This window comes from Palaemon carinicauda, chromosome 9 (genome assembly GCF_036898095.1).
Source record: "Palaemon carinicauda isolate YSFRI2023 chromosome 9, ASM3689809v2, whole genome shotgun sequence".
NCBI classification, from domain to species: domain Eukaryota; kingdom Metazoa; phylum Arthropoda; class Malacostraca; order Decapoda; family Palaemonidae; genus Palaemon; species Palaemon carinicauda.
Genome location: NC_090733.1, coordinates 130,028,091 through 130,038,090, shown reverse-complemented (window position 1 = coordinate 130,038,090; position 10,000 = coordinate 130,028,091). Strand labels below are relative to the sequence as shown.

The 10,000-nt window shown below is 44.6% G+C and overlaps 1 long non-coding RNA gene across 1 annotated transcript in view; it reads left to right on the top strand.

Moving 5' to 3' along the window:
* The window catches only part of LOC137647147 (uncharacterized), a 550,063-nt gene that overhangs the window by 1,206 nt on the left and 538,857 nt on the right, over nt 1–10,000 (top strand). The gene's annotated exons all lie outside the window — the stretch shown is intronic.

Sequence of the window (10,000 nt, the reverse complement as noted above, 5' to 3'; positions counted from 1 at the left end):
AACTACATTTACCCGTCAGGATATAGAATAATTTTCTCTTCAATAGATGGCTATTGTTGGTTAAAAGTCTTTTTTTCCACCATAGCTGTGACTCATAATTTACAGGTTATATCGACAGTTTACAATTTGGAAGATCGGTGTGTCTGAAGCGTGTAGGCAAGTTGAGAATTGAAAAAAATCTCTCTCTCTCTCTCTCTCTCTCTCTCTCTCTCTCTCTCTCTCTCTCTCTCTCTCTCTCATATACATTACAGATATACACATGTTAATACATACTTATCTATCTATATATCGATCCAACTAAACACACACATATATATGTTGCTTGAATATATTTAAATGTCTAAAAATATACAGTATATATATATATATATATATATATATATATATATATATATATATATATATATATACTGTATATATAAATATGTGTATATATATACACATATAAATATATGTATATATATATATATATATTATATATATATATATATGTGTGTATATATATGTATATATATATTATATAATATGCATAGACCTATATATATATATATATATATATATATATATATGTACATAAGTATATATATATATATATATATATATATATATATATAATATGCATAGGCATATATATATATATATATATATATATATATATGTGTGTGTGTGTGTATGATATGTATAGGCCAATATATGTGTGTAAGTATATATATGTACATATATACCACCCGGCCAGAAGCTGTTACCATTAAATGAATTCCAAGTGGATATATATTCCCAAGATAGACTTCGGTATTAAATGCCATTCTTGGGTGATATTTACATACATATATATTATATATATATATATATGTGTGTATATATATATGTATATATATGTGTATATATATATGTATGTATATATATAGGCTTGTGCATATTCATATATATATATATATATATATATATATAGGCTTGTGCATATTCATATATATATATGTATATATATATATATATATATATATATAGGCTTGTGCATATTATATATATATATATATATATATATATATATATATATATATATATATATATATACAGTACAGTGATGCCTCAGCATACGAAAGTAATCCGTTCAGCATACGGTTTCGTATGCTGATTTTTTCGTATCCTGAGTCGCGTTTTACATGTAAATAGCCTAATCTGTTCCAAGCCTTACGAAAAGACACCTTTTCTTTCATAAACACGCTAAACTTTAGTAATAAACATGCAATGCAGCCATTTCTATCATTCAATAATTAACCCAACCATTCTGGAATGGCAGAAACCACCATGAGATTATTCAATAATGTAGTTATAGCCTAGTTATCTCCTCCAAGCCCTAAGAAAACGGTCCGTTTTCTTTAATACTGTATTAAAGTTACGGTACTGTATGTAAAGCATTTGGATCAGTGAAGGTGTATTGTTACCTGTACACCTAAATTAAGGGTTGATACCCTGAAAAAAGAGGTACAGTAAACTAACAAAAAAGTTGAAACTTACCTTTTGATTGAAATTACTCTCAGCGACGAGTTGGGATCTCGTAAGCTTTTCGTATCCTGAAAATTTTTTCGTATACTGGGGCATAAAAATCTTCGTATCGCTTTTCGTACCCTGAATATTTCGTAAGCGAAACTTTCGTATCCAGAGGTATCACTGTATATATATATATATATATATATATATATATATATATATATATATATATATATATATATATATATATATATATATAAGCATAGTTTTTTATTAACGTGTGTTCTCTTTTTCAACCAATCCCTTTTTATAATGCAACGTCCTGAGAGGATTATAGGATTATAGTCATAAGTATAGAGATTGAATTTGCTCTTTTTTTTCTTGAATTATACATTTCCTGTCGTTTCATAGGCAATGATTGTGACGAAATTAGGTACTGTATATTAAATCTTCCTATTTTATGGAACGTTAAGCCTGGCAGTTGATAGAAATATTTCCTTAATTCACCTAATTCATCTGAAAATAACTTTTGAAAATATGGAAAATGAAACGAGAACATTTTGTGGTCAGGATTTTGATATTATTAATACATGAAACTTCCGTGAAGAGTTAATTTTGGCCAAGTGACTCATTTTCGACGGTAATTTGTAAGAAACTGAAATCCAAGAAATGAAAAATATTTTTACTTATTACATCAGGATAACAGATTGTTCTATTAATCCTGTTATTACGTGATGATAAAACGTAAAATTCATTATATTAGTTAAAGGCAAAATAAAACCTTTTGTTTCTTTTTCATGTAATTTCAATATAAATCAGTAGGAATATTTTAGGCTTAATGGAGAAAAGAACGCACTTTGTAATTTTTTATTTAGAATATTTCCAAGGATGATAAAAAGTTAAACAGGTGATAAGACATCTTCAAGATCTAGTTTTTTTTTAATAGGCATGGAAAGCCACACTTATTGTAAATATTCTTAACATTCTTAATCCAGGCATATTGATATAATGCATAAATTCGATTATATTAGTTAAAGGCAAGATAAAACCTTTTGTTTTCATGTAAATTCAGTATAAATCAGTAGGAATATTTTAGGCTTATTTATGGGCTATTTCATTTAGAACATTTCCTTGTGTAAGAAAAATTGAAGAGGTGATAAACAACATCTTTCAAATCTAAAATCTTTGAAAAATATGCATGGAAATCCACTACTGTATTGATATTCTTAATATTTTTAATACTCTTAATCCGTAAATGCAGAAGAATAGAAAGGCATTACTCTTGATTCAATGCAGATGTGACCTTTATACTGTATTAATCTGTTTATTGTACCAACCGTGTGTCACACGATCGTACATAGTAACGACATTTCATTTTTTGTATGTATTATGCTTGTATCTTCGCGCTCCCCTCGCATTGATAGGAACCTGAAATAACGTGTGTTTTTCTCACCGTTAACTGTTAACCGGTGAGTTTGTCGGTTGAACATGAAATTTCCTGTTATGTTTTGTGTGCCTTTTTTGCCTAGAGTCTATGTATATATAAATGAATGGTCTGTAATAAAGTTTACTCGGTTGCTTTCGTTCTCCCTTTGAGTCACAACCTTCTCTCAGCCCGTCACATTGGTGACCCTGGAAGTCGACTCGCTCCTCCCGCCTTCCACCCCCCCTCGCCCCTCCGTCATTGGTACTATGGCGGACTCCATTGAAACTTTCGTCGTTCGCCAGCCGAGAGGCGTTTGCTTGGTTTCAGCGCGCAGTAGTCCAGTTCCGCATCAAGGGCATGACTCGCTCAACCACCAAAGCAGATCATGTTCTCGCGGCGATACCCGAGGACACCTTCCCGGAAATATGCGACTGGCTTTGTGAACAAGGAAACACCCCAATAGCGTATGACCCCCTCATAACATACCTTCTACAGCAGTACTCGCCGTCGCCAGCCGCCCATATAGCAAAGCTTTTTCAGCTCTCTCAACAACCGTTGGTTGACCAAAGGGCTTCGCTCGGCCTCAGGGAAATGACCAGTATCGCTTGCCTGCAACCTGCCGCAGACGGCTTGCCTCGTGAGGTGAACCTACTTCGTGCCCTTTGGATGTGCCGTTTACCGGAACCTGTATGTGCTGCCATACCCGATGTCGATAGTTTACCCATAAAGGACTTGATGACCAAAGCCGACACCCTTATGGACAGCCACTTCACGACCTTCAAGACCTCCATCAACGCCTCTTTACTTTTTACATGATGCAGGAACGGGCATGCGATTTTTGGTAGACACGGGTGCTTGTCGTTCTCTTTTGCCAAGGGAACTCTTCAGGACACGACATAGTCTGTCTACGTCTGCCGACGTCCGCTTGGTAGCTGCCAACAGATCTGCGATACCCACCTACGGTTACGGGAACCTCACATTATCGTTTGGAAACGGTAAATTTAATTGGAAGTTTCTCGTGGCTGACGTCACATTGCCAATCCTCGGTGCTGATTTCCTCTCTTATTTCCTCCTCCTGGTCGATGTCGCCCACTGACGATTGCTCAACACAGACTCGTACTTGTCGACACCTCTTTAACCCACCCCCTCCAACCTCGCTTTCCACATCAGCGCACCCACGGATGCCTATGCCCACCTCCTCACGTCGTACCGGGACGTTTTCCGTCCAGAACTTCGCCAAATGCCCACGGCTCCTGCCAAGCACAGTATTTATCACCATATCAAGACAATGGGACCCCCAGTCTTCGCAAAATTCAGACGTCTGGCATCGGAACGATTGGCAGCCGCCAAACAGACGTTCACCGAAATGGAGGAAATGGGCCTTTGCCAAAAGGCCCCCAGTTCATTGTCGTCACCCTTACACATCATTTTGAAGAAAGACGACTCCCTCCATCCGTGCGGGGATTACAGGCGCCTGAACATGCAAACAGGACCGGATCACTACCGCCTCCCAAACATCGCCAACGTGACCTCCTACCTGCACAAAGCGAAGGTTTTCTCCATGCTCGACCTCCTGAAGGGGTATTATCAGGTGCCTATGAACCCAGAAGACATCCCCAAGACTGCCATCACCACTCCGTTTGGTACATACACCTTCAATTACTCCTGTTTTGGCCTTCGTAATGCTGGGGCCACTTTTCAATGTCTCATGGATGGCAACCTAGGGGACCTCCCCTTCTGTGTATGTTATGTGGACGACATACTTGTGTTCTCTTCCTCAAAAGAGGAACAACTCCATCATATGCGCATCATGCTCGTCCGCCTGCAACAAAACGGCCTTGTAGTCCGGTATGACAAGTGTACCTTTGGTGCCAACGAAGTGTCGTTCTTACGGCACTGCATCACTCCTGAAGGAGTCCATCCCCTCCCTGAGAAGGTAGCAGCTGTTCAAAACTTCCCCACTCCCTCGACTGTCAAAGCTATGCAGGAATTCTTGGGCATGATCAACAATTATCACTGTTTTGTGCCAGCCATTGCCACCACTCTTGCTCCCCTCTACGCCTCCCTCAAGGGCAAGCCAAAGGACCTGAAGTGGGGTCTCCTTCAAGAAGCAGCCTTCTGCAATGCAAAGAAGGTCCTATCAACCGCTGCGGCTCTCACTTTTCCTATCCCACATGCCCCTCTCTTTCTCTCCACTGATGACAGCGACGTCGCTATTGGTGCAGTACTCGAACAGGTGGTCAACAGGTCACCCCGCCCATTGGCCTTCTTCAGCAGAAAACTGTCCATGGCAGAATCGGGTTATTCTACCTTCGATCGTGAATTGTTGGCGGTGCACTTGGCTGTCCGTCGCTTTCGCCATTTCTTAGAAGGTACGCCCTTCGTCATTTGAACAGACCACATGCCTCTGGTGCACGCCTTCACTCGACAGTCTGGCGCCTGGTCCACCCGTCAACGCCGACATCTCTCCGCCGTGACTGAATACAATTGCACCCTTCAACACATCCCTGGGAAAATGAATCCCATTGCCGATGCCATCTTAGGGGACCTCCCTTTCTGTGTATGTTATGTAGACGACATACTTGTGTTCTCTTCCTCAAAAGAGGAACAACTCCGTCACCTGCGCATCTTGCTCGACTGCCTGCAACAAAACGGCCTTGTAGTCCGGTACGACAAGTGTACCTTTGGCGCCAACGAAGTGTCGTTCTTACGGCACTGCATCACTCCTGAAGGAGTCCATCCCCTCCCTGAGAAGGTAGCAGCTGTTCAGAACTTCCCCACTCCCTCGACTGTCAAAGCTATGCAGGAATTCTTGGGTATGATCAACAATTATCACCGTTTTGTGCCAGCCATTGCCACCACTCTTGCTCCCCTCTACGCCTCCCTCAAGGGCAAGCCAAAGGACCTGAAGTGGGGTCTCCTTCAAGAAGCAGTCTTCTGCAATGTAAAGAAGGTCCTATCAACCGCTGCGGCTCTCACTTTTCCTATCCCACATGCCCCTCTCTTTCTCTCCACTGATGCCAGCGACGTCGCTATTGGTGCAGTACTCGAACAGGTGGTCAACAGCTCACCCCGCCCATTGGCCTTCTTCAGCAGAAAACTGTCCAAGGCAGAATCGGGTTATTCTACCTTCGATTGCGAATTGTTGGCGGTGCACTTGGCTGTCCGACGCTTTCGCCATTTCTTAGAACGTAAGCCCTTCGTCATTCGCACAGACCACATGCCTCTGGTGCACGCCTTCACTCGACAGTCTGACGCCTGGTCCACCCGTCAACGCCGACATCTCTCCGCCGTGACTGAATACAATTGCACCCTTCAACACATCCCTGGGAAAATTAATCCCATTGCCGATGCTATCTTAGGGGACCTCCCTTTCTGTGTATGTTATGTAGACGACATACTTGTGTTCTCTTCCTCAAAAGAGGAACAACTCCGTCACCTGCACATCCTGCTCGACTGCCTGCAACAAAACGGCCTTGTAGTCCGGTACGACAAGTGTACCTTTGGCGCCAACGAAGTGTCGTTCTTACGGCACTGCATCACTCCTGAAGGAGTCCATCCCCTCCCTGAGAAGGTAGCAGCTGTTCAGAACTTCCCCACTCCCTCGACTGTCAAAGCTATGCAGGAATTCTTGGGCATGATCAACAATTATCACCGTTTTGTGCCAGCCATTGCCACCACTCTTGCTCCCCTCTACGCCTCCCTCAAGGGCAAGCCAAAGGACCTGAAGTGGGGTCTCCTTCAAGAAGCAGCCTTCTGCAATGCAAAGAAGGTCCTATCAACCGCTGCGACTCTCACTTTTCCTATCCCACATGCCCCTCTCTTTCTCTCCACTGATGACAGCGACGTCGCTATTGGTGCAGTACTCGAACAGGTGGTCAACAGGTCACCTCGCCCATTGGCCTTCTTCAGCAGAAAACTGTCCATGGCAGAATCGGGTTATTCTACCTTCGATCGTGAATTGTTGGCGGTGCACTTGGCTGTCCGTCGCTTTCGCCATTTCTTAGAAGGTACGCCCTTCGTCATTTGCACAGACCACATGCCTCTGGTGCACGCCTTCACTCGACAGTCTGGCGCCTGGTCCACCCGTCAACGCCGACATCTCTCCGCCGTGACTGAATACAATTGCACCCTTCAACACATCCCTGGGAAAATGAATCCCATTGCCGATGCCATCTTAGGGGACCTCCCTTTCTGTGTATGTTATGTAGACGACATACTTGTGTTCTCTTCCTCAAAAGAGGAACAACTCCGTCACCTGCGCATCCTGCTCGACTGCCTGCAACAAAACGGCCTTGTAGTCCGGTACGACAAGTGTACCTTTGGCGCCAACGAAGTGTCGTTCTTACGGCACTGCATCACTCCTGAAGGAGTCCATCCCCTCCCTGAGAAGGTAGCAGCTGTTCAAAACTTCCCCACTCCCTCGACTGTCAAAGCTATGCAGGAATTCTTGGGCATGATCAACAATTATCACCGTTTTGTGCCAGCCATTGCCACCACTCTTGCTCCCCTCTACGCCTCCCTCAAGGGCAAGCCACAGGACCTGAAGTGGGGTCTCCTTCAAGAAGCAGCCTTCTGCAATGCAAAGAAGGTCCTATCAACCGCTGCGGCTCTCACTTTTCCTATCCCACATGCCCCTATCTTTCTCTCCACTGATGACAGCGACGTCGCTATTGTTGCAGTACTCGAACAGGTGGTCAACAGGTCACCCCGCCCATTGGCCTTCTTCAGCAGAAAACTGTCCATGGCAGAATCGGGTTATTCTACCTTCGATCGTGAATTGTTGGCGGTGCACTTGGCTGTCCGTCGCTTTCGCCATTTCTTAGAAGGTACGCCCTTCGTCATTTGCACAGACCACATGCCTCTGGTGCACGCCTTCACTCGACAGTCTGGCGCCTGGTCCACCCGTCAACGCCGACATCTCTCCGCCGTGACTGAATACAATTGCACCCTTCAACACACCCCTGGGAAAATGAATCCCATTGCCGATGCCATCTTAGGGGACCTCCCTTTCTGTGTATGTTATGTAGACGACATACTTGTGTTCTCTTCCTCAAAAGAGGAACAACTCCGTCACCTGCGCATCCTGCTCGACTGCCTGCAACAAAACGGCCTTGTAGTCCGGTACGACATGTGTACCTTTGGCGCCAACGAAGTGTCGTTCTTACGGCACTGCATCACTCCTGAAGGAGTCCATCCCCTCCCTGAGAAGGTAGCAGCTGTTCAGAACTTCCCCACTCCCTCGACTGTCAAAGCTATGCAGGAATTCTTGGGTATGATCAACAATTATCACCGTTTTGTGCCAGCCATTGCCACCACTCTTGCTCCCCTCTACGCCTCCCTCAAGGGCAAGCCAAAGGACCTGAATTGGGGTCACCTTCAAGAAACAGCCTTCTGCAATGCAAAGAAGGTCCTATCAACTGCTGCGGCTCTCACTTTTCCTATCCCACATGCCCCTCTCCTTCTCTCCACTGATGCCAGCGACGTCGCTATTGGTGCAGTACTCGAACAGGTAGTCAACAGCTCACGACCTTCGATCGCGAATTGCTGGCGGTGCACTTGGCTGTCCGTCACTTTCGCCATTTCTTAGAAGGTACGCTCTTCTTCATTCGCACAGACCACATGCCTCTGGTGCCCGCCTTCACTCGACAGTCTGACGCCTGGTCCACCCGTCAACGCCGACATCTCTCCGCCGAGATTGAATACTATTGCACCCTTCAACACATCCCTTGGAAAATGAATCCCGTTGCCGATGCCCTGTCAAGAAACACGTTGGCTGCCGTTCAACTGGGATTGGATTATAACGCCTTGGCTGAACCCCAACGACAGGATCCAGAGTATCATGCATATAGGACATCCTGCACATCCCTCCGTTTATGAAGACATCCCCCTTGACGACTCCAACACCACCCTCCTCTGTGATGTCAGTGCTGGTAGACCACAACCTTGGATTCCTGCTCTCATGCGCCGGCAGGTGTTTCATTTCATTCATCGCCTTACACATCCCTCGTGCCGTTCTACTGCACAGTTGCTGAAGACGAAGTTCATTTGGCACAGCATTTCTAAGGATACTAAGGATTGGGTCCGCGCCTGTACTTCTTGCCAAACTTCTAAAATACTTCGAGACACAGATTCAGGAGTGGGCACCTTTCCTCAACCCCAGCATCGTTTCGACCACATTCACGTCGACGTTGTAGGCCCCTACCCACATCACAAGGACATCGTTACCTGTTTACCGTCATCGACCGCTCCACTCGTTGGCCTGAAGCCATTCCCATGGAAACAACAACGTCCGCCTCATGTACATCTGCCTTACTCTCAGGATGGATTGCAAGATTTGGTATCCCTGAGCATATTACTTCTGACAGGGGTACCACTTTCACCTCTTGATTGTGGACATCATTAGCGAATCCCTTGGGCATCACCCTACATCAGACAACGGCCTACAACCTCGCTGCCAATGGAATGATTGAATGTTTTCATCGCACCATCAAAGCAGCTTTGATGTCCCGCTGCAAGGATTACAACTGGTTTACTCAGCTTCTCTGGGTCCTCCTGGGACTAAGGACCACTCTTAAAGATGCCCTTGATGTCTCGGCAGCTGAAATGGTGTATGGCGACCCGTTGGTCGTCCCTGCCAAGTTTTTTCCTTCTGCAACCTCCTCCGACGATCTCCATCGCATACGTCACGTCATGGGAAAATTTACTCCATGCCGCCAGACTTACAAGCTCCCAGCGAAGCATCACATACCGACAGACTTGCACTCTAAAACGCACTTCTTCCTACGCAACGACACTAGCAAGCCACCGCTAATGCCCCCTTACATGGGCCCTTTCCTTGTGATTTGACGCAGTCCGAGAGCATTCCTACTAAACATTCGTGGCAAAGAAGACTGGGTCTCCAATGATCGTCTAAAACCTGCTTATCTCCTGCCAGATGACCCGCCTACAGTTCGCCTCTCTAGATCAGGGTGCCCTATTTAACATGTACATTATGTCATTTTTAGGGGGGGGGGAGCCATGTACCAACCGTGTCTCACACTATCGTACATGGTAACGACATTTCATTTTTTGTATGTATTA